Raw genomic sequence first — 26,310 nt, 5'->3', positions numbered from 1 at the left:
GTAGTTTTATGCCAAGCTTTAGCACCCGGTAATTATGCTCATAATACCTGTAGCTAATATTATGTCAACGGTTGAAGTAGAAACTTGTCACTCATCAATAATGTTCGATTGACTCTTCAGAAGATCATCCGTTACTTTATTTTAACTTATAAAAAAATTCCAGATTTTTGCTAGTTTCTTAATTTCTCTTAGCATCAAATAATATAGTTTGAAAAGGGTTTAAGGCCGGATTGAAGGGAATTTTTCAATATGAATTAGTTGATAAATCTAATTGAATACGATATAGACTTACTCAGGGGCGTTGGAATTTACAGTATGAGTAATGACACTAGATTCTCAAAATTGAAATTTGGAGATGTCTTTGATGAACTACTTTACTAATATATCAATGTATTTAAAGTAGTAAACGACTACAATAATTTAATTATGTTGGTCTAGACTATTATAGAATTTCTAGAAAAAACAATGGATTTGGCTAATTTTTCATTGGAGGTTTTGTGCTACAATGTCTACAATCCTACAATTATAATCCCGAAGATATTATCAATGCGATATTGGAGAATAACCTTTCACCGCATCTAACAACTCCTGAATAAGTTACAGACAGCAACAACAGCTGAATTTGATATATTGATTGAAGTTAGAAATCTAACAAGTGTAAAATTTTAATAAGTATGTGCCAAATATTTATATCTATTTTAAGTATTCAGGTTATCAATTCGGCACATGTCTACTATAATTTTATATTTGCAAAATTTTCCATTTCGTTCACATGAGATGTTAAGCTGTTGTCGTTATTATTTATCAATTTTTTTCCACGCTCGAAAGGAAAAGAATTTACACTATGTCACAAAAAAGAGTTGATGCGTCTTTATCAGTTGTGATAAAGTGATTTCATACAATATTTATGTCTTCTTGATTACAATTGTTTTTTTGTCTGCTTAGGAAAACCAAAAGGTCAAAATTAAGACAAGTTCACTCTCAATACACAAAAGAAGAATGTCAACAAATCCAGTCATGTCAATCATAACTGAAAAAGTAAAGCATAATGAAAAAAGCAGAAGTGTGATCTCCTAATCTACACGATTTAATTAATTTATTTCATTTATGTTAATAGGTCTACTTATGTAGTTTACTAAAATTTAGTAAGTATTGGGGTATTTGTTCTTTGTTCCGTATTTATGTTTAGTAATGTTATTGGTTTAAAATAAAATTAATAAATTAAAATCGAGAAGAAAAAATATGGTGTCATCTTTGTTTATTAGGATATCAATGGAAGTAAAAGGTACCAAAGAAAGCCATTCCTAGTCAAATTCCTAATATAAAAATAAATGGTGAGAAAGCCTTCAGGACGTCGATCGAGAGGTGAACTACGTTTATATACTTATTATAAATATTGAAAATGTGCTAATAATAAAAATTGTAAATTCTAGACATTTTGATGAAGGAAAAATATTTTCGTGCAGGGTCGTCACATGCTGTTTACGATTATTTTTCAAAAGAAAAATAAGTTTCTTAGATTACGTATATTATTCAATTCTCGAAGTTTGTTCGGTCTCTTAAGTTTTAACAGATCGAGAAATACATATACATAAGTATAATCATATTAATCATGAATATAAAGTATTGAATTCTAAATGTTGACATTGTTCTTGATGAATTTCTCTTTGAAACAAGAAATCGTAGTTACTCATTATAAATATATTTTATTGTTAAAGAATTTAATTATCAATATTTTAGTTGTGGCGCCATCTGGGAACCCGGTTAGTAAGCACTTACAGATTTTTTCTTTGTACCAATTTTCTGTATATCGTGCATGACAATAATGACATTCTTCAGTAATTGGACTGTGAAAGTTCTTCATTTGTTTATTTATGTTAATTAAAATGTGTAAATTAACTTAAAATTTTACTTTTGAAATGAAAATATTATGTTATTTAAAATTGATAAGGAAAAAACAAAAAGGTCGTCATCTCAGTAGATTGATAGAATAACTATAGAACTAAGATCTAGAAGGTAAAAAAGAAAAGAAACCCATTGTCGAAGGAGTTTTCAATAATTCTCTATTTTCAATACCTATTCTAATATTTACAGACCGTACAAGCTAGTAGTAAATTTCTCTTTTTTAACGCAATCAAAACTTATTTTTGGTACCGTCGTTAAGCAGATTTTCATAAATGATCACATTATTTTTAATGTTTTGATTCATCTCAGACTTGTAATTTGAAATTATCCAGTGTAAGTTGCAAGATTGGTAAGATTCCAATACTCTTGTGTATAATTAATGATATCAAATATTACATTCTTTGTGGAATGGTACATACTATAGCTGCTTGTCTTCTTTTTAGCACAAAAACTGCAGCCAAAAGATATGAAATTGTCGTTCCAATCCGAACATGGCGAAAAAGATTCTACCAACCTTGACAGTAGAAGCATTCCTGACGCTGATACAAAAAGGTAGGAATTTGAATTTTTATAATGCTAGACTTCAGTTAAAATTATGCAATTGAAGAAACTTGTTATCGAACAAACAATTTATATATAAAATTAATTGAACCACTATTACAATACAGTACATCAATTTGAAAACGAACCTTTAGCGATTACAGAAAATACGTAAATATACCAAAACACGTCGATTTTATTTTCAAGGGGAATATTCTTTTAGGGTTCTTTAATAAATTGCATGTATCCTCTAGGAAGTTTGAGTTATACCCCACTCGAAAGGTGTTTCATTTACCTTTCCAAACATATCTTTTCTTTCATCAAGAGGTTTTTAAAAAATTACATCCAAAGCAAAACAAGTTTTATTATCAATTGTATTGGAGAAAAATTGTTTATTAAGATCTTAGTTATTCTAAATGGCGTTTATTATTTGTTAAATAAGTATAAAATCAATTTCTTTTAAACTCCAATATTTATAGAAACCTTTACTTGAATTTCTTTACACGCAGCTGTAATTCTTCTAAGTACGTTCAGTTAAGGTTTAACTTGAATTATTAAACAGATTTCACGTTCATTTGTTCTTTTACTTTTTTGTAGTAGAACTTTAACAGTGGATAAGATAATTATAAAATAATATAGGCCCATAAACGCATCGTTTTAAAGATACCGGTGATATATTATTTTTTAAGGGGAAAAATAAGATACATTTCTGTACGTATTGATATTTAAGTTTTTAGATGATTTTAATATGTATATAAGAATACATAATGTAAAGGTACTAACGATTTTTGTGACGATACAGGAGTTATGTGTATATCATAGAATTGTAAATTTGGAATTGTTGATGCATATGTTATGTGAAATAATTGTGTCAAGACATAAGGTATTCATAGCGGGATCAATTTGGATTAAATGGTGGATGCGAAAGAATTTTTTAGGCGTGGCGCCATCTGGGAGCATGGGTTATAAATTTTTTCTTTGTGTATACTTGTAAATTTCTTTTTTGTGTGCTTTTACAGATTTCTGTTTCGTGTGCATTTGTAGATTTCTTGTTTATAGGAATTTTCTGTTCATCTTGCATAACAATAATGACATTTTTCAGTAATTGTGCTGTGAGAGTTTTTCGTTTGTTCATATTAATTGAAATGTGAAAATTAACCTAAAAGTGTGCGTTTGAACGGAAAATGTGGAATTTAAACTTGAAAAGCAAAAAACAAAAGTGGTGTCATCTTAGTCGATCGATAGAATGTCTGTGGAATTAGGAACTAGGAGGTAAGAAAGAAAAGAAATCCATTGCCGAAGGAGTTTTCAATAATTCTCCATTTCCAATACCTATTCTAATACTTACAGACCATACAAACTATTAATAAATATCCCTTTTTTCTAATGCAATCAAAACTTAATTTTGGTACCGTCCTAAAGAAGTTTTTTCATAAAGATCATTGTTTTGCCTCAAGTTGTACTTGTCATTGGAGGTTATCTCGTGTGAGTTGCAAGATTGGTGGGATTCCAATACTCTTGTGTTTAATTAATGATATTTTGAATATTACATTCTTCGGAGAAAGATACGTACTATAGCTGCCTGTCTCTTCTTTTCAGGACAAGGACTGCAGCCAAAGATATGAAATTGTGGTTCCACCATGAATGCAGCGAAAAAGATTGTACCATATCTAGGAAAGTGCAAGTTGCCTGCTAGTGAAAGTATTCTTGACAGCGACAGAAAAAGGTAGGAATTTAAAATTTTTGTGATATTAGATTTGAATTAGAGTTACTATGCAAGGGATGAAAATAATCGTTATCAAAGAAATAATTTATATTCAAAATTAATCGAATGAATATTACAACAGTGAGTTAATTTGAAAACGAACCACTTTTGATATTTCTGGGATTATAGAAAATGTGTTAATATACAAAAATAAATGGATTTTATTTTCAAGAGGGATGTTTTTTGGGTTTTTTTAATTAAATTGGAAGTACTTTTTAGTAGGGGTGGAAAAAACCACTAAGATTTAAATTGGGAATTTTAAATGGGTAGCAAGGTTGAGTGATATCTAATTTGAAAGGTTTTTTGGCAAAAATGATAATTGTTAAATAAGAATAAAGTGAATTATTGTTAAAGTTTGATATTTATAGAAGCTTTTACTTGAATTCTTTGCATGTAGTTATAATTTTTCCAGGTAAGTTCACTTAAGGCTTGTTGTGAATTATTATATAGATGTCACATTTAATTTAATTTTTTACTTTTTTGTAGTAAGACTTTAAAAGTGACTAGAATAATTCCTTTTAAGAACGTTTCATACCAATATAGGTTCATAAACGTTTTGTTTTAAAGATATCAGGTGTGGAAAACTTTAGAAGAAATTTTAATTATTTTTCATACTTTCTTAAAATAAATTTACCTATGAACTATCGACGTTTTGTCGTAATTATTATTTGAGTGTTATGGATCAGGAATATGTAGTAATTTAAGATAGAAAATAAACTATATATTATTTTTAAGGATATTCTGTATGTATTAATATTTAATTTTTTAGATGATTTTAATATGTATATAAGATAAGAACACATAGTGCAAAGGTACTAATGATTTTTATCACGATACAGGAGTTATGTGTATAAAATAGAATTGTAAATTTGGAATTGCTTAATGCATATGTTATGTGAAATAATTGCGTTAAGACAATGGGTATTCATAGCAGAACCAATTAGGATTAAATGGTGGATGCGAGAGAAGAGATTTTTATGTGTGGCGCCATCTGGGAGTCTGCGTTGCAAGTTTCTTCTTTGTGTGGTTTTGCAGATTTCTTTTTGGTGTGTTTTTGCAGATTTCTTCTTCGTGTAAACTTGTAGATTTCTTGTTTGTGGTAATTTTCTGCACATCGTGCATGACAATAATGACATTTTTTTATAATTGTACTGTAAGAGTTTTTCGTTTGTTTATTTATATCGAAATGTGGAAATTAACAAATTAACTTAAAAGCGTGCGTTTGAAAAGAAAATGTGGAATTTAAAATTGAAAAGCACAACAATAAAAGTGGTGTCATCTTAGTCGATCCATAGAATATCCGTGGAATTAGAAATTAAGAGGTAAGAAAGAGAAGAAACTAATTGTCAAAGGAGTTTTTAGTAATTGTCAACTTTCAATAACTATTGTAGTATTCGCAGATTAGATAAATTTGACTTTTTTCTAACGCAAGGAAAACTTATTTTGGGTACCGCCTTAAAGCAGCTTTTTGATAAAGATCATACTGTTATGATTCAACTTGTACTTGTAATTTGAGGTTGTCTAGTGTTGAGTTGCAAGATTGGTGAGATCCCAATATTCTTGTGTTTAACTAATGCTATTGAATATTATATTCTTCGTGTAAAACGTATGTACTATAGTTGCCTCTCTTTTCTTTTCAGGACAAGAACCGCAGCAAAAGGATGTGAAATTGTGTGTGTGTCCACTCGGAATGCAGTGAAATGATTGTGTCATCTCAGAAAGTGGAAACTGTTTGCTGGTGGAAGTATTGCTGATGGCGACAGAAAAAGGTAGGAATTTAAAATTTTTATGGTGTTAGATTTGAAGGAGAGTTACTATGCAACGAAAGAAAATAATTGTTATCAAAGAAGTAATTTATATCGAAAAGAATTGAACGAGTATTACAACAGTGTATTAATTTGGAAACGAACCACTTGATATTTCTGGGATTATAGAAAAGGTGTTTATATACAAAAATAAGAGAATTTTATTTCCAAGGGGGACTTTCTTTTGGGGTTTGGTATTAAATTGCAAATACTTTCTTGTAGGGATGGGAACAATCACTAAGATTTTAAATAGGTTGAGTGATATCTAATTTTTTTATTTTTTTTTTTTCGTTTTATTGAAAGGTTTTGGGAAAAATGATGTTTAAACCGTAAAGAAACTTCGTTACTAAATGTTTTGGGAAAAATGATGTTTCCTTATTAAAGGTATTCAAGAAAAATTGTTTATTAAGATGTTAATTATTCCAAAGGGCCTTTATTATTTGTTGAATAAGAATAAAGTGAATTGTTTTTAAACTTTGATATTTATGGAAGCTTTTACTTGAATTTGTTTGCAAGTAGTTGTAATTTTTGCAGGTAAGTTTGCTTAAGGTTTTTGTGATTTATCATACAGCTTTTACTTCGATTTGTTCTTTTGCTTTTTTGTAGCAGGACTTTAAGAGTGCATAGAATAATTACTTGGAAGAACATTTCATACCAACATAGGCCGTAAACGTTTGGTTTTGAAGATATCGGGTGTGGAAAATTTTAGAACAATGAGGTTATTTTCATAACGTTCTTAAATTAAAATTACCTATGTACTATTAACGTTTTGTTACAAAAGAGTGGGCCACTGTATTTAGTATTTCATGTTGTGTTTTATTATTGCAAGTTCTAAAATTGAAGGAATTCTAACCTAGATGAAGATTCGCGGTTTTTTTTGCGACGTTGCCAGTTCCTCCCTTTTCTCCCAAAACGAAAATGAATGATTTAATTTTCATTTTATCTTTGAATTTGACGGTTAAATAACACATTTAACAAATTGATTGCTCAGGGAAATTAATTATCATCCTATTTTAAATAGGAAAAACCATCCCCGAGGTGTTTCGGGCAGTAAACGTGTTAAAAAACACCTAAGAAACCGAAGATGTATCAATTATTACTATTAGGTCATGAGTATTTGCATTTATTCGATTTAAATGGTTGTTTTAATAATTATTATGAAAATTTGGAAACAAAAACACGTGTAGTAAAGGATACCGAGGAAGGAATAGTAATAATTGATACATGATGGATTTATTAGTGGTTTTTTAACACATGACTGCCCGAAACAACTCGGGGGTGATTTTGTCTATTTGAGATATGATGATGAATGAATTCCCGGAATGGAATTTGTCGAATGTGCTATTTCACCGTGAATTTGGGGGAAGGTGTGAAAATGATAATTTTTGAGAGAAAGGGGAATGGGGGATATTTTTGCAGAGAAAATGGGGATTTTCATCCGGGTTAGAATTTCTTAAAATTTTAGGATTTCTTGCACAAGCCGGCAACACTGTACGGCACCGGGCCCAAAGAGGGCCCGGACAAAGTGACGGACGCAACGCAAAGTTACGTGGAGGCGATTGGCCTCCAGGTAACTTGGCGAGGAGTCGGCCAGTTTGGCCGACCCCTCTTTGGGGGTCTTCAACCTCGTTTTTCGGATTCGGCAGAACGACAACGTCGACATATCGGAGTCATCCCCTTAGAGAGCGGGGGAACGCGGGAATTATTCATGGGGCCAGCATGAATAAGGCCTTTGTTCCCGGCGCTCTCCGAAAAGATGGCGGCGACATGCGCCGCTGCCGTTAACTGGTCTCGAATCCCGAGTAGATGAAGACGATGGGAATCGTCAAAAGCGCGAATGTCTATACACTTAATTTTCTGGAAGCGGTAGGGTTTTCGCGTGGCTCCATCTTTTAGTTGTCGGAAAAGGAAGTTAAAATTGTAAAAGACGAGAATGAGATAACCTCGTGGATTGTCAAGAGTGTCTGGAAAAAGTAAATGAAGATGTAAAATTTTGGAAGTTAATTATTAAAAAATAAAAGAATTGATTATCTACTGGATTCAAGATTAGAAGATTGCGATCCACAAATTTACAAAGTAAGAAGAAAGTAAAGAAATACTGGATTTTTCCATAAAATTTACTCTAACAGTGGAATTTGAAATGGTACCGTGGATGGAGAAATATTACAACAAAGAGGTAAATTAAGGATCTAAAAGCATACATTTCCAGGAAGCAAACGGAGGGACGTATTAAAAAAGGGAACACAGAAAGAGTGGGTCTGGAACAAGTACCTTTTTGGTTAGGTTTACGAGCACGAGATTAGTAGTGAGGATTTTCAAGAGAAAACCTAAAAGGATGGACCGAACGTTTAACCTACACATTAGGAAGAAAGAAGGTCGGTTGCTCCTCAGATTTGATATAAATAAGATTAAACCATTAAGATTATAGAGGATTTCCTCGACAGATCAACAATGACCAAGGAGCCAGAGGTAGACACACTTAACTTTATCCAAAATTTGTAAGGAAAGTTGGATTATTGCTCGTATTCATCGATAGGAAAGACACATTTTTGAGTGGAGGACCGAAAAGAATCTAGGTTAAGAGCAAAAAGATACCAAGGTAGTACATTGTAGCTTTATCGAAGAATAGTGCTTTATTTATTTCTTCTTAGCGAAAAGGATATGATTTATAAGGGAAGGAAAGAGGGTGGTTACTTGGATACATGGAATTTTGAAAGACAAAAATAGGAAATTACAAGAACAGCAAAAGTGAAAATGATCGAATAAGCTGACTGGGGCCGAGTAAAGGGAAAAAGAAAGGCAGCCAAAGTATTTTTTCATCAGGAAGGAGATATCGAGATTTGGAGGATTGCAAGTAAGTGGATTATTAGGAGAATGCTTTTTGTCTTAAGAGGAATAGGAATTTCTTAGTTATTTTGATGCATCAGAAGGACATTTGATTAATTTAAAAGGAATTGTGTGAAAAATTGTTCCATAACTTATGGATTATTTTGGAATTGAATATTTGAGAAAATAGAGTATTTAATTGGAGCACCGTACTACCGGAAAGGGTAATTTTATTTTGAATTTGTATGTGAGTATAGTAGGTAGGGTGTTTTATGGATATTTGGAAAATTCACCATTATAAGTATTATTTGTCTTATTGGAAATAATTTATTTAAAAGGTAAGAGACAACAGAAGGTATTACACATTGAAGATTAAAATTGATTTATGTAGAAATGGTGAAAATATATTGTTACATTAGTAGATATTGTAGGAAATTAAATTGTGATTATTATTTAAGTGTTATAGGTAAGGAGGATGTAGTAATTTAAGATAGAAAATTAACTGTGTATATTATTTTTTAAGGAGAAAAATTAGATAGATTTCTGTAAGTATTGATATTTAATTTTTTAGAAGATTTTAATATTTATATAAGGTAAGAAGAAATGGTGTAAAGGTACTAATGATTTTTGTCACAATATAGGAATTATGTGCATAAAATAGAATTGTAGATGTATATGTTATGTGAAGTAATTCTGTGAAAATATTAGGTAGGGATATAGTACAGGATTTCTTAGGGTATTTTTCTTTTGAGGGAGTGGATAAAAGATACGGAGGGGAGGTAGATGGAAAAATGTACGAGAAACATGCATATAGAATGTAAAACTTTAAAGAAACTGGGTAGGATAGCAATTAGGAGTAAACGGTGGATGCGAAAGAAGATGAGAGATTTAAACAGAAGAATAGGACTTTATTTATTATATGGAAGGATAATATAAAGACATGTAAGAAGAATGGGAGGGAATGCAAATAGCTGCATAAAAGAATGGAGAAATTTGTTAGTAGATTATTTGTTAACAGCAAAGATTATTCCTCCTGGATTTCGAGAATAAGACTAAGAAAGAACATTTATTTCAGAAGGAACAAATGAGCATGCATATTAAAATTAACGATATTAATAAAGGTATTAGGTAACTTATGGAAAACTTGTTTAGAACGATAGAATAAGGGAAGTTATATTATTTTTTTAATTATATTTTATTAGTGTTAGTATGTAGTCATTGTCAACTAGGAGCTTCCTAAAATTGTAGAGGAACTTTAGGGCTTAGAAAAGCCATTGGGGCGATTTTTCTCGGAAGATCTTTGAAAAAACACTGGTTTTTAAGGATAACTTGGGGATTCTGGGACAAAATGGTGAACGAGATATATTCACTGGAACCGTGAAGTTAGGAAAAGTAATTACAGGAAAAAACCGAAATTGTGAGGTCTAAGTGGAATTAGGGACGACGAATTTGGAAGGTTTAGCGATTTGGTGTTTTTGGAAATTTCTAAGCAGCTCAGGAAGGGCCGAAAAAAGACTTGGAAGAAAAAGCATTGGACAAGTCAAGTGAGAAGTAGAGATTGCACGGGGGTACAGTATTCATTGGAGAAGATAAAAGAGAGAAGGTGGAAAACAAGATTGGTTTATTTTGAGGAGGGTTTGAACAAGTGGAATTGTGTGTAAAATAAAGGGATGAATTTGGACGATATGGCAAATGAGGTCTTCTTAAGAAAATATTAAAAGGAAGATGGATTATAGAACGTCATAGATTTGAAAGATTTTGAAAGAAATTATTTTAATTCTTTCTAAATTAACATTATGTATGATAATTTTTTATAGTGTTGTTTACGTATAAGTAGGATATTTATTAGTTTTTAACTTTTGTAATTGTAAACTAACGCAAAAGAGATAATAAGAGGGACAGAGGAGGGTAGGCTGACGTAGCCTTTTTAAGATAATAGGATGCTCCACATAATTTACACAGAAGTGGGCCAAGTGTGCAAATTATTGGGATAACATTAAACTGGCACCAACAGGTACTATCACGGTTCTAAAGGATTTATTAGAACTGGGAATTTGCTAGTCTGCTTTTTCGTGTTTTTACTACATTTTATGATTGATTAATATTTTATACTTTGTTTCCTACAGTAGTAGATTCTTTAAGTAGTCTACACACTGTGCTGGTGAGATATAATTTGTATTATTTCAGAATTTTATTAGTGTTTTAGCCTTTTGTGAGATAGAAAAGTAGGACGTATGTTCTATTTTAATTATACAGGGTATAGGGAAATAACTTTGTGAAATTTAATCGAAGATCGAGAACATTATTTGGAACGAAGAGTTCTTTTGAACAGGAAAGAGAAACGTTTGTAAATTGACGAATTTTTATTTAGAATTAGAAAATTAGAATGGCTAACCCGAACTAACCAGGATTAGAATGGGAAGTACGAAGGTAGCAAAGTTATTTCCCTAACACTGTATATTATATTTACGGCGGGTGCGTGTAATCCTCGGCGGCGAGTTGGGATTGACGAAGCTAGAAACGTAACGTTGCTTTCGTATTTAATGAGAAAGTAAAGCAAATGGGGAAATTACCGTGATATTTGAGGAGATTTAATTTTTGGACGTCGTCGTAAAGAAGGGAACTATTAAACTGAGTCATTTAAAATGGCCATTCGAAGTTGAATCATTGGTAGAGTCAGCTGTGGAATTTTACACGAGAGAAATAGAAGATGAAAAGTAGGTCGCAGCGGGATCGTACGAATTTGAACGACAGGGTAGAGTGAGGTTATATTGCTTTATTTATTACTACTTTTAACTTTGAAGATTTCGATTAAACATTTAAGCAATTTTTTAAGAAAAGAGGTCGAATTGTTTAAAGAATGAACAATAATTGTCGAAAATGTCGTCCATTCACTTGAACGTACAAGTTTACCAGAACTTTGATACTTTTGAAGACAGTGTCGAAATTTCTGTGGTGATAATTGGTCACTGCCCAAATTCGTGCTTTGAGACTTTGATTACGTGTACTTACGGTGTAAAAGTGTTATTTTATAAAACTGGGAACAAGAAGCAACCCAGAGGTGTGATGTGCGGGGGCCAAGGTGGGTAGATATGCTTAGTGCACCAACTTATTAAACGATCGATTGACTTCTCGAAGGTAAACTAAGGTTATAAGAGCTGTGGTTATATTATGTTGAACATAACCGTGTGGTAATTTGTCTAAAATGTAAAGCAACTTTTTGATAAAGATGTGATTGTTTTGAGTTAATCGGTACTTGTACTCTGGGGTTATTTAATGTGAGTTGCAAAGATTCCAACGTTCTGGTGTTTAAGTAATGGTATTGAATATTATATTCTTCGTGGAAACCTATGTACTATAGCTGCCTCTCTTTTCTTTCCAGGACAAGAACTGCAGCCAAAGGATGTGAAATAGTGTGTGTGTGTGTCTGTGTTCGTCCTAAATGCAGTGAAATGATCGTGCCATCTCCGAAAGTGGAAGCTGTTTGCTGGTGGAAGTATAGCTGACGGCGACAGAAAAAGGTAGGAATTTAAAATTTTTATGCTGCTAGATTTGAGGGAGTGTTACTATGCAAAGGAAGAATATAATTGTTATCAAAGAAACAATTTATATTGAAAACGAATCGAAATAGTATTACAACAGTGAGTTAATTTGAGAACGAATCACATTTGATATTTCTGGGATTATAGAAAAAGTGTAAATATACAAAAATAAGGGGATTTTATTTTCAAGGGGGACATTCTTTTGGTGTTTTTTTATTAAATTGCAAGTACTTTCTAGTACGAAGGGAAAGAACCAGTAAGAATAAAATTGGAAATTGTAAATAGGTAGCAAGATTGAGTGATACCTTATTTGAAAGGTTTTTTTTTAATTTTTTTGGTTTTCTGGAAAGGTTTTGGGAAAATTGAAGTTTAAGCCATAAAGAAGTTTCGTTAAGAAAGGTTTTTGGGAAAAATGATGTTTAAACCTCAAAGAATCTTCGTTACTAAATGTTTTGGGAAAAAGGATGTTTCCTTATTAAAGGTATCAAAGAAAAATTGTTTATTAAGAGGTTAATTATTCCAAAGGGCCTTTATTATTTGTGGAATAAGAATAAAGTGAATTGTTTTTAAAGTTTGATATTTATCGAAGCTTTTACTTGAATTTGCTTGCATGCAGTTATAATTTTTGCAGGTAAGTTTGCTTAAGGTTTTTGTGATTTATGAAACAGCTTTTACCTCGATTTGTTCTTTTGCTTTTTTGTAGTAAGACTTTAAGAGTACATAGAATAATTACTTGGAAGAACATTTCAAACCAACATAGGCTCCTAAACGTTTTGTTTTGAAGATATCAGGTGTGGAAAATTTTAGAACAATGAGGTTATTTTCATAACGTTCTTAAATTAAAATGACCTATGTACTATTAACGTTTTGTTACAAAAAGGTGGGCCAGTGTATTTAGTATTTCATGGTGTGTTTTATTATTGCAAGTTCTAAAATTGAAGGAATTCTAACCTAGATGAAGATTCGCGGTTTTTTTTGCAACGTTGCCAGTTCCTCCCTTTTCTCCGAAAACGAAAATGGATTATTTAATTTTCATTTTATCTTTGAATTTGACGGTTAAATAACACATTTAACAAATTGATTGCTCAGGGAAATTAATTATCATCCTATTTTAAATAGGAAAAACCATCCCCGAGGTGTTTCGGGCAGTAAACGTATTAAAAAACACCTAAGAAACCGAAGATGTATCAATTATTACTATTAGGTCATGAGTATTTGCATTTATTCGATTTAAATGGTTGTTTTAATAATTATTATGAAAATTTGGAAACAAAAACACGTGTAGTAAAGGATACCGAGGAAGGAATGGTAATAATTGATACATGATTGATTTATTAGTGGTTTTTTAACACATTGACATGACTGCCCGAAACAACTCGGGGGTGATTTTGTCTAATTGAGATATGATGATGAGTGAATTCCCGGTTTGGGGAAGGTGTGAAAATGATTTTGAGAGAAAAGGGGGAATTGGGAAATTTTGCAGGGGAAACTGGGGATTTTGATCCGGGTTAGAATTTCTTAAAATTTTAGGATTTCTTGCACAAGCCGGCAACACTGTACGGCACCGGGCCCAAAGAGGGCCCGGACAAAGTGACGGACGCGACGCAAAGTTACGTGGAGGCGATTGGCCTCCAGGTAACTTGGCGAGGAGTCGGCCAGTTTGGCCGACCCCTCTTTGGGGGTCTTCAACCTCGTTTTTCGGATTCGGCAGAACGACAACGTCGACATATCGGAGTCATCCCCTTAGAGAACGGGGGAACGCGGGAATTATTCATGGGGCCAGCATGAATAAGGCCTTTGTTCCCGGCGCTCTCCGAAAAGATGGCGGCGACATGCGCCGCTGCCGTTAACTGGTCTCGAATCCCGAGTAGATGAAGACGGTGGGAATCGGCAAAAGCGCGAATGTCTATACACTTGTTTCTTTGGAAGCGGTGGGTTTTTCGCGTGGCTCCATCTTTTAAGGGTTCGGAAAGGTAGTTAAAACGGTAAAAGACGAGAATGGGATAACCTCTCAGATCGTCACGAGTATTCCGAAAAAGTAAATAAAGATGTAAAATTTTGGAAGTTAATTATTAAAAAATAAAAGAATTGATTATCTACGGGATTCAAGATTAGAAGATTGCGATCCACAAATTTACAAAGTAAGAAGAAAGTAAAGAAATACTGGATTTTTCCATAAAATTTACTCTAACAGTGGAATTTGAAATGGTACCGTGGATGGGAAAATATTACAACAAAAAGGTAAATTAAGGACTTAAAAGCATACATTTCCAGAAAGCAAACAGAGGGAGTTATTAAAAAACAGAACACAGAAAGAAATGGTCTGGAACAAGTACCTTTTTGGTTAGGTTTACGAGCAGGAGATTAGTAGTGAGGGTCCTCAAAGGAAAACCTAAGAGGATAGATGGAAAGTTTAACCTAGATATTAGAAAGAAAGAAGGTGGGTTGCTCCACAGATTTGATATAAATAAGATACACCATTAAGATTATAGTGGATTTCCTCGACAGATCAACAATGACGAAGGAGCCAGAGGTAGACACACTTAACTTTATCCAAAATTTGTAAGGAAAGTTGGATTATTGCTCATATTCATCGATAGGAAAGACACATTTTTGGGTGGAGGACCGAAAAGAATCTAGGTTAAGAGCAAAAAGATACCAAGGTAGTACTTTGTAGCTTTATCGAAGAATAGTGCTTTATTTATTTCTTCTTAGCGAAAAGGATATGATTTATAAGGGAAGGAAAGAGAGTCGTTACTTGGATACATGGAAATTTGAAAGACAAAAATTGGAAATTACAAGAACAGCAAAAGTGAAAATGATCGAAAAAGCTGACTGGGGCCGAGTAAGGAGAAAAAGAAAGGCAGCCAAAGTATTTTTTCACAAGGAAGGAGATACCGAAATTTGGAGGATTGCAAGTAAGTGGATTATTAGGAGACCGCTTTTTGTCTTAAGAGGAATAGGAATTTCCCAGTTATTTTGATGCATCAGAAGGAAATTTGATTAATTTAAAAGGAATTGTGTGAAAAAGTGTACCATAAGTTATGGATTATTTTGGAATTGAATATTTGAGAAAATAGAGTTTTTAGTTGGAGCACCGTACTACCGCAAAGGGTAATTTTATTTTGAATTTGTATGTCAGTAAAGTAGGTAGGGTGCTTCATGGATATTTGGAAAATTCACCATTATAAGTATTATTTGACATAATTTGTTTAAAAGGTGAGATAACAGGTGTTATTATAAATTGAAAATTAGAATTTATTTGTATACACATAGTGAAAGTATATTATTTTTGAATTTGTAAATATTGTAGGAATTGTGAATTACATTATGATTATTATTTAAGTGTTAAGGATAAAGATGTAATAATTTAGGATAGAAAGTAAACTGGATATATTATTTTTTATGGGAAAAAACTAGGTACATTTTTGTAAGTGTTGATATTTAATTTTTTAGATGATTTGAATATTTATATAAGATAGGAAATGATAGTGGTAAGGTACTAATAATTTTAGTGAGGATATAGAAATTATGTGTATAAACTCGAATTGTAAATTTGAAATTGTAGATGTATATGCTAAGTGAAGTAATTGTATTAAAATATTAGGTATTCATAGTAAGTAAAGGTAGGGACATAGTACTGGATTTCTTAGGGTATTTTTCTTTTGAGGGAGTGGAAAAATGTACGAGAAACATGCATACAGAACGTAAAACTTCAAAGAAACTGGATAGGATAGCAATTAGGTGTGAAGGGTGGATGCGAAAGAAGAGTAGGGATTTAAACATAAGAATAGGACTTTATTTATTATATGGAAGGATAATAAAAGCATTTGTAAGAAAAATGGGAATGAATGAGAAAGAATGTATATTAGAAAAGTAGAATTTGCCATCAGATCATTTATGTATTTATAGTTCATAAGAAAGTAAAGATTATTACTTTTGAATTGTAACAGTAGAGGTGAGGAAGAATTTATGTATATTTTAGAGGTAAATAAGAGGAGCTTTTAGAAGGAACAAATGAACACGTACATTAAAATTAGAGATAATTTATGGAAAACCTATTTGGAATGATAGAATAAGGGAAGTTATTACTTTATTATATTTTATTAGTATTAGTAAGCAGTCGTTGTCAATTAGGAGTTTTTTCAAATTTGAGAAGAAATTTGTAGGATTTAGAAAAGCCATTTGGGGAATTTTTCCTGGAAGATCTTTGGAAAAACACTGTTTTTTCAGGATAACTTGGGGATTCTTGGACAAAATGGTGAACAGGATTTATTGATTGAAATTGTGGAGTCAGGAAAATTAACTATGGGAAAAAACCGAGATTGTGGGGTCCTAGAAGGGGTCTAACTGGAACTAGGGATGATTAATTTAGAAGATTTAGGGATTCGGTGCTTTTAAAAATTTGTAAGAAGTTCAGGAAGGAAGGGAACTGGTCAGTGGAGATAAGATTTTTTCTGAAAGAAGAGAAGTGGAAAAGACTTATGCAAGTGAAGCGAGAAGTAGAGATTGGAGTACGAAGGTGCAGTAGTCATTGTATAAGACACGAGAGAAAAGACAACTAACAAGATTGGTTTATTTCGAGGAGAGTGGGGAAAGTGATAGGATGAATTTGAACGATAAGGGGAAAGAGGTCTTCTTAAGAAGACATTAAAAGGAAGATGGATTATAGAACATTAGAGATTTTAAGGATTTTTAAAGAAATTGTCTTAATTATTTCTAAATTAGAAAACTATTTAGGGATAAGTAGGATATTTATTAGTTTTTAACTTTTGTAATTGTAAACTAAGGTAAAAGAGATAATAGGATGCTCCACATAATTTGCACACAAGTGGGCCAAGTGTGCAAATTATTGGGGTAACATTAAACTGGCACTAGCAGGTATTTTCACGGTTCTAAAGGGTTTATTAGAACTGGGAAAGTTGCGACGGTAGAGACAAAAACAGGTGGCGAATTTGCTAGTTTGTGTTTCTATTCTTTTTTTATATATTTGCTTTTGAAGAAACACGGAAAAGTATTTTATATTTGTGCGTTTTACACATTATTTTTAAATTGAAGAATTTTTCACGAGTGCTGTAGTCTTTCGTTAGAGAGACTATCATTTTATTTTAATTATACATCGTGTCGGGGAAATAACTTCGGAATAGGAAAGAGGAAGAAGATTCGTAAACGTAACTATTTTGATTTCTTTGGAAAAAGAGAGACACATTTAAAGAATTGGCAATGTGTCTTTTAGTTTGTTTCATTTGGATGCTTCTTTAGAATAAGAGAAATTAAAGTAGGAAAGTTATTTCCCTAACACTCCGTACATTTAGGATAAGTGGGTGTCATCGTTGGTCATTATAAGTAACGAGACGAGGAAGTAACGAAAAGAAAGAGGACGGGGTGATTACCGCGCATTTTCGGAAGTTATCGTACCGAGGGAACCATCAGAACCGACATCTGCACCGAAAATTGACGTTCGAAGTTTGCACGAGAGAAACGGAAGACGAAAAGTAGGTCGCGAGGAACGCATCGCGTAGCTCGACCATTTTCTGTCAAAAAGAACTTTTTGACAGAGCGGAGAGAGGTTACGTCGCCATATTTACTTTGTATTTCGAAGAAGTTAAGGCGTATGACTAATTTTTAACAAAATTAGTCTAATCGTTCGACAAATGAACAATAATTGTAGAAAATGTCGTCCATTCACTTGAACGTACAAATTTACCAGAACTCCGATACTTTCGAAGACATCGCGGAGAACCGGTGGGGTGATAACTGCACACTGCTCAAATTCGTCCTTTGAGACTTTGATTAGGTGTGCTTACGGTGTAAAAGTGTTATTTTATAAAACTGGGAACAAGAAGCAACTCACCCAGGGGTGTCAGGTGGGTAAATATGTTCGGTACAGGAACTTATTAAAGGAATGACTACATTCTCGAAGACAAACTAAGGTTATTCGAGCTGTGGATGAAGGAATTTGTCTAACAAGTAAAGCAGCTTTTTGATAAAGATCTAATTGTTTTGAGTCTTATATTCTGGGGTCATGTAGTGTGATTTGCCAGGATGAAATGTAAAGATTCCAAAGTTCTCGTGTTTAAGGATATTGAATATTAAATTCTTCGTGGAAACTTAAGTGCTACAGTAGCCTCTCTTTTCCTTCCAGGACAAGAACTGCAGCCAAAGGATGTGAAATTGTGTGTGTGTGTGTGTGTCTACCTCGAATGCAGCGATAAAGATGGTGTGATCTGGGAAAGTGCAAGGTGCCTACCAATGGAAGTATTCCGGAAGGCGACAGAAAAAGGTAGGAATTTAAAATTCTTATTGTGTCAGATTTGAGGGTTAAGCAGTTGAAGAAAATAATATTGAAAAGAATTGGAAAGAGTATTCTAACAGGGTGTTAATATGAAAACGAACCACCTCTGATATTTCTGGGGTTATAGGAAAAGTGTAAATATACAAAAATAAGTGGATTTTATTTTCAAGGGGGAATTTGTTTTGGGGTTTTGTATTAAATTGCAAGTACTTTTTAGCAGGGGTGGGAAAACCACTAAGATTTTAAATAGGTGAAGTGATACCTAATTTTTTAAAGAATTTTTTGTCTTTTTATTAAAAGTTTTGGGGAGAAATGATATTTAAACAGTAATGAAGTTTCGTTACTAAATGTTTTAGGAAAATTGATGTGTAAACAGTAAAGCAGTTTCGTTAAGAAAGGTTTTTGGGAAAAATGATATCTAAAGAGTAAAGAAGCTTCGTTACTAAATGTTTTGGGAAAAAGATGTTTTCTTATTAAGGGTATCCAAGAAAAATTGTTTATTAAGGTGTTAATTATTCCAAAGGGCCTTTATTATTTGTGGAATAAGAATAAAGTGAATTGTTTTTAAACTTTGATATTTATCAAAGCTTTCACTGGAATTTGCTTGCATGCAGTTATAATTTTTGAAGGTAAGTTTGCTTAACGTTTTTGTGATTTATGATACAGCTTTTACCTCGATTTGTTCTTTTGCTTTTTTGTGGGAGGACTTTAAGAGTGCATAGAATAATTACTTGGAAGAACATTTCAAACCAACATAGGCTCGTAAACGTTTTGTTTTGAAGATATCGGGTGTGGAAAATTTTAGAACAATGAGGTTATTTTTATTTATAACCTTCTTAAATTAAAATGACCTACGTACTGTTAAAGTTTTGTTACAAAAAAGTGGGCCACCGTATTTAGTTTAGTATTGCATGGATGTGTTTTATTATTGCAAGTCCTAAAATTGAAGGAATTCTAACCTAGATGAGGATTCGCGGTTTTTTTTGCGACGTTGCCAGTTCCTCCCTTTTCTCCCAAAACGAAAATGAACGATTTAATTTTCATTTGATCTTTGAATTTCACGGTTAAATAGCACATTTAACAAATTCATTGCTCAGGGAAATTATTTATCATCCTATTTTAAATAGGAAAAACCATCCCCGAGGTGTTTCGGGCAGTAAACGTGTTAAAAAACACCTAATAAACCGAAGATGTATCAATTGTTACTATTGGGTCATGAATATTTGTATTTACTCGATTTAAATAGATCTTTTGACAATTATTATGAAAATTTCGAAACAGAAACACGTGTAGTAAAGGATACCGATGAAGGAACGGTAATAATTGATACAGGATCGATTTATTAGTGGTTTTTTAACACATTTACGGCCCGAAACACCTCTGGGGTGGTTTTGTCTATTTGAGATATGATGATAAATGAATTCCCGGAACAAGGAATTTGTCGAATGTGCTATTTCATGCTATTTCACCGTGAATTTGGGGAAGGTGTGAAAATGATTTTGAGAGAAAAGGGGGAATTGGGAAATTTTTGCAGGGGAAACTGGGGATTTTGATCCGGGTTAGAATTTCTTAAAATTTTAGGATTTCTTGCACAAGCCGGCAACACTGTACGACACCGGGCCCAAAGAGGGCCCGGCAAAGTGACAGACGCGACGCAAAGTTACGTGGAGGCGATTGGCCTCCAGGTAACCTGGCGAGGAGTCGGCCACTTTGGACCGACCCCTCTTTGGGGGTCTTCACCCTCGTTTTTCGGATTCGGCAGAACGACACCGTCGAGAACACATCGGAGCCATCCCCTAGAAAGCGGGGGAACGCGGGAATCTTTCATGGGGCCAGCATGAAAGATGCCTTAGTTCCCGGCACTTTCCGATAAGATGGCGGCGACATGCGTCGTTGCCGTTAACTGGTCTCGAATCCCGAGTAGATGAAGACGGTGGGAATCGGCAAAAACGCGAATGTCTATACACTTGTTTCTTTGGAAGCGGTGGGTTTTTCGCGTGGCTCCATCTTTTAAGGGTTCGGAAAGGAAGTTAAAACGGTAAAAGACGAGAACGGGATAACCTCTCGGATCGTCACGAGTATTCCGAAAAAGTAAATAAAGTAAAATTTTGGACGTTAATTTATTAAAAAATAAAAGAATGGATGATCTACGGGATTCAAGATGAGAAGATTGGGATCCAGAAATTTACAGAGTAAGAAAAAGTAAAGAAATACCGGAATTTTGGATAATATTTACTGGAACAGTGGAATTCGAAATGGAAACGTGGATCGGGAAATATTACAAAGAAAGAGGTAAATTAAAGACCTAAAAGCAAACATTTACAGGAAGCAAACGGAGGGGCTCACGGAAAAACAGAACACAGAAAGAAAGGGTCTGGAGCAAATACCTTTTAGGTTAGGTTTACGAGCACCAGATTAGTAGTGAGGTTCTTCAACAGAAAACCCAGCAGGAAGGATCGAACATTTAACCTACAAATTAGGAAGAAAGAAGGTGGGTTGCCCCACAGTTTTGACATAAAATGATGGAACCATTAAGATCATAGTGGATTTCCTCGACAGATCACCAATGACGGAGGGGCCAGAGATATAGACAAGGAACTTTACCAAAAACTTGTATCGAAAGTTGGATTATTGCCCAAATTCAAGGATAGGAAGGATAGATTTTTCACGGGAGTAGTCGGATTCAAAAGAACTTAAGTTAAGGGCAAAAAGATAGCAAGGTAGTACTTTGTAGTTTTATCGAAGGACAGTGGTTTATTTATTTCCTCTTAGCAAAAAGAATAAGATTTATAAGGGAAGCAAAGAGGAAGCTCACTAGATAGATACATGGAACTTTGGCAAGAGAGAAGTAGGAAATTACGAGAACAGCAAAAGTGAAAATGATCGAACAAGCTGACTGGGGCCCAGGAAAGGGAAAAAGATAAGGGCCAAAGTATTTTTTCACAAGGAAGGAGATTTTGAGATTTGGAGGATTGCAAGTAAGTGTACTATTACGAGATTGCTTTTTTGTCTTAAGAAGAATAGGACTTTGCTAGTAGTTAATAAGTAATTTGTGGGTTTAGTTTTGAAAGTGAATTAAGAATTTCCTAGTGTCTAGTGATGTATCAGAAAGATATTTGATTAATTTAAAAGGAAATGTGTGAAAAATTGTACCATAACTAATGGATTGACTTGTGGAATTGTAATTTGAGAAAGTAGAGTATTTAATTGGGGCACCATATTACTGTAAAGGGTGATTTTATTTGGAATTTGTAACTTAGCACAGTAGATAGGGTGTTTTATTGATATTTGGAAATGTAAGGTGAAAGATTCACCATTATAAGTATTATTTGAAATAATTGAGGATTAGATTTTATTTAGATACACATAGGGAAAGCATATTATTTTTAAATTAGTAGATATTGTAAGAATTGTGAATTACATTGTGATTATTATTTAAGTGTTAGGGATAAAGATGTAGTACTTTAGAATAGAAAGTAAATGGATGTATTATTTTTTATAGGAAAAACTAGGTACATGATTTGTAATTGTTTAGATGATTTGAATATTTATATCAGATAGGAAAACATAGTGTAAAGGTACTGATGATTTTTGTGAAGGTACAGGAATTATGTATTTGAAATTGTCGATGCATATGCTAGGTGAAGTAATTCTGTTAAGATATTAGGGATATTCATAGTAAGTTTAAGTAGGTAGGGACATAGGAAAGGACTTTTTAGGCAATTTTTCTTTTGAGGGAGGAGATGTAGGTGGAAAAATGTAACAGAAACATGCACATAGAATGCAAAACTGGAGAGAAATTGGAAAAGATAGGAATTAGAAGTAAATGGTGGGTGCGAAAGAAGAGGAGGGATTTAAACATAAGAATAGGACATTATTTATTATATGGAAGGATAACTTGAGCATATGTAAGAAAAATGGGAAGGAATGTATATTGGAAAAGTAGAATTTGCCACTAGGTTATTTATGTATTTATAGTTAATAAGAAAGTAGATTATTTCTTGTGAATTTCAAGGATAAGAGTAAGAAAGTACATGTATTTCAGAGGGAAGTAATTAGAGCTTTTAGAAGGAACATGTAAATTAAAATTAGTGATATTTATAAGGGTATTAGGTAACTTGTGAGAAACACGTTTGGAGGGATAGAATAAGGGAAGTTGCATTATTATATTTCATTAGTGTTAGTATGTAGTCATTAGATATGTGTCAGCTAGGAGCTTCCTAAAATTGTAGAGGAACTTTAGGGCGTAGAAAAGCCATTTGAGGAATTTTTCCCGGAGGATATTTGGAAAAAAGTCTGTTTTTAAGCAATACTTGGGGATCCTTGGACAAAATGGTGAACGAAATTTATTCACCGAAATTGTGAGGTCTTAGAAAGGATGTAACCGGAATTAAGGAAGAAGAACTTGGGAGATTTAGCAAAGGGGAGAATTTGAAAGAGGCTTAGGAAGGGCCGGAACTGGTGAAAGGAGATAAGATTTATTCTGAAAGATGAGGAAAACTGGAAAAATACTTGGAAGAAAAAAGCATTGGACAAGTCAAGTGAGAAATAGAGATTGGAGCACTGTGGTGCAGTATTCATTGAAGAAGATGTAAGAGAAAAGGTGGATAACAGGATGGGTTTATTTTGAGGAGGGTTTGAATATAGTGGGCAAAGTGATAGGATGAATTTAAACGATATAGCGAATAAGGTCTTCTTAAGAAAGCATTGAAAGGAAGATGAATTTGAACGATTTTTAAATTAAGATATTATGTATATAGGATAATTTTTGTGAATGTAATATTAATAGAGAATAAGAGGGAAGAGGAGGGTAGGCTGAAGGGGCCTTTTTAGGATGCCTCACATAATTTGCACACAAGTGGGCCACGTGTGCAAATTATTGAGGTAACACTTAACTGGCACTACTAGTAGGTACTTTTACGGTTCTAAAGGATTTATTAGAACTGGGAAAGTTAAGAAAAAGAGAGGTAGGGAATTGCTCGTTTGCTCGTTTACTTTTCCAAATTTGTACTACATTTTATGATTGATTAGTATTTTATACTGCGTTTCCTATAGTAGTAGATTCTTTGTGTAGTTCACGTACTGTGTGGGTGAGATATAACTTGTATTATTTTAGAAATTTATTAGTGCTTTAGTCTTGTGTGAAATAGACTATTAGGACGTAGGTTCTACTTGAATTGTACAGGGTATAGGGAAATAACTTTGTCAAATTTAACCGACGATCGAGAACATTATTTGGAACGAAGAGTTCTTTTGAACAGGAAAGAGAAACGTTTGTAAATTGAGGAATTATTATTTAGAATTAGAAAATTAGAACGGCTAACCGGAACTAACCACGATTAAAATAGGAAGTAGAAAAGTAGCAAAGTTATTTCCCCAACACTGTACATTTACTGTACGTGTATAATTCTTGGCGGGTTTCGATTGACGAATTTTAGGTTAGCATTAGCAGTCAGCCGTGGTAATTTACACGAGAGAAATAGAAGATGAGAAGTAAGTCGCAATTCGATCATGCGATTTGGAATGACAGAGTAGAGTGAGGTTATATTAATTTATTTATTACTATTTTTAAGTTTGAAGATTTCGATTGAAAATTTAGGCAATTTTTTAAGAAAAGAAGTGTAATTGTTTAAAACATTGATAATAATTGTGGAAAACGCGGTCCACTCATTTGAAAGTTGAAGTTTACCAGAACTTTGATACTTTTGAAGACATTGTCGAGAACTTGTGTGGGGTGATAATTGCACACTGCCCCAATTCGTTCCTTGGGGCTTTGATTACGTGTGTCGATTGTCTCGGAAGTAATTTTTGAAAACTGGGGACAAGAAGTAACCCACTGGTGTAAATTGGAATTGGTCGAAGGATTCCACATAACATTCTCGAAGATGAACTGAGGTTATACGAGTCATGGCTCCATCACCTGGGACATAACCCCATCGTACTTTGTCAGGGTGTGGGGATGAAGGTATTTGTGGAACAAGTAATGGTTCTTTTGGAAATATTTGAGGATTATTTGTATTTTAGATTTGCATAGTTTGAGAATTTGCACATTCCGAGCTATGAAAGTAGGTATTATGACTGAGGAGGGATGGATTCGAAAGATTATTATGTGGTGTCTCATGGGACTAGGTGCAATGAATTGTCATTGTTTCAGATTTCGAAGGATGAAGTACTCGGAACACTTGCATTTTGTGATGGGTGCCACAAGAGAAGTCGAGGGGACAATGTCTTCAAGAAAGCATTGGAGGTTTGAAGCTCCTTAATTAATTTTGTGAGAAAACAGATGAAATGCATAGAGCAACTGAGAAAGGAAAAGGGAGAAATGGAAGGACCAATGGTAGGTAAGTGATAAAAGTAAGAAGTAGTGATAGGTCGAGGGATTTGAGAAGAAGAGTATTTTGTGAGGAACGAAAAGTGAATTGTACTTTTTCCTCTAAATTTGAGAGTCGAGTAGATGTGTAATTGGTACTCGAGCAGTACAGTTTGTGATATTGTGTGGTTCTTTAGCATTGCTCATGGCTCGTGTAAGTAGAAATGGTGGATTCTTTTGAATTGTAAAAGGGGTTAAGGGATAAATAAATGGAAAGATTTGAAAGTACATTGAAGAGTACTAGTTTCTTAATGAATTTTTGAGAGAAACATATGAATTTAGTAAAAGTGCAAGGAAACTTTTCGTTCCTAGATAGGAAATGAGTGTGTTTTCGATTTTATGATTATGAAAAGTGTTATTTTTGATAAAAGATGAAATTTAAAATTGAAACAACTAATTTTCTATGGTATATGTATTATTTAACTGATTTTTGATAACATTTCTGTTTGTATTCTACTAACTGGATATTATATTTATTAAATTTGTGACTCTTTTTGTATTACTTTTGATGAGTCGAAAGAGTACTTGTCGAGGTGATACATTGGAGTGGTGGTATATTTGGTAACTGTATATTATTTATTATTATTATTATTATTATTATTATTATTTTTGAAGAAGCTTTTAGAACTAAAAGAAGGGTGTTTCTTCTGACTGCAAATAATAAAAGCAGAATTGAAGGATTTTGTGTGAGATTATTTCTAAACCTGTTACCCGATGAATAGGAAAGTGGTCTTTTGGGATTCGTGAGAGGATTGGGTTTATGCATTTTTGTCTTATTTTGTGGAAATGTAGTAACTTTTTATAGGTATTGTCTATATTTTTGGAAACATTCCCCGCAGTATTATGACTGATTTAGAGCTTGTATTTTGTAAATTTAGTATATTTAGTATTTATTGATGAATATTATTGGTGTTTCTATGAATGAAGAAGAGATACATGGTCTGCATTATATTGAGAGATGAGTAAAGTGTTTCTAAAGACATGTACTCTTATTTATTTATAATTAGAGGATAGTTTAGATATTTAAAAAAAAGTGACACATTAAAGGGTGGTATATATTGATTATTAAATTGTATTGTGAGGGTCAGGATGCACTGTGGAAATTTGGGGATGTAGGGAAGATAGAGAAACTAAAGTAATTTGTATTTTTCTGATTTGACTGTCTTTTGAGAAATTGAATTTGAGGACTTTGAATTTTGAAGTAAAGGGGAGATTATTCTTTGGGAAAGGTCAACAAGTGATTTAGATTTTTTGACTTAAAG

General features: G+C 33.1%; 2 long non-coding RNA genes across 8 annotated transcripts; both read left to right on the top strand.

The window, feature by feature from the left end:
- Window positions 1-1,867: 1,867 nt before the first annotated feature.
- Window positions 1,868-25,694, top strand: LOC136416462 (uncharacterized). 7 transcript variants are annotated; one of them, XR_010752711.1, is made up of 10 exons: window positions 1,868-2,016; window positions 2,349-2,457; window positions 4,045-4,171; window positions 5,851-5,979; window positions 8,225-8,390; window positions 8,444-8,614; window positions 8,667-8,869; window positions 12,224-12,362; window positions 18,529-18,666; window positions 24,833-25,694. It is a non-coding gene; the product is annotated as an uncharacterized lncRNA (long non-coding RNA). The 7 variants fall into 7 exon arrangements; XR_010752714.1 differs by lacking the exons at window positions 1,868-2,016; window positions 2,349-2,457 and adding an exon at window positions 3,578-3,717 and having other exon boundaries at window positions 8,460-8,614; XR_010752709.1 differs by lacking the exons at window positions 1,868-2,016; window positions 2,349-2,457 and adding an exon at window positions 3,578-3,717.
- Window positions 13,881-15,282, top strand: LOC136416461 (uncharacterized). Its single transcript, XR_010752708.1, has 3 exons — window positions 13,881-14,823; window positions 14,876-15,046; window positions 15,099-15,282. It is a non-coding gene; the product is annotated as an uncharacterized lncRNA (long non-coding RNA).
- Window positions 25,695-26,310: the final 616 nt, after the last annotated feature.

The sequence above is a fragment of the Euwallacea similis genome, chromosome 23 (genome assembly GCF_039881205.1).
Source record: "Euwallacea similis isolate ESF13 chromosome 23, ESF131.1, whole genome shotgun sequence".
Taxonomy (NCBI): domain Eukaryota; kingdom Metazoa; phylum Arthropoda; class Insecta; order Coleoptera; family Curculionidae; genus Euwallacea; species Euwallacea similis.
This window is presented reverse-complemented; position numbering and strand designations above follow the sequence as displayed.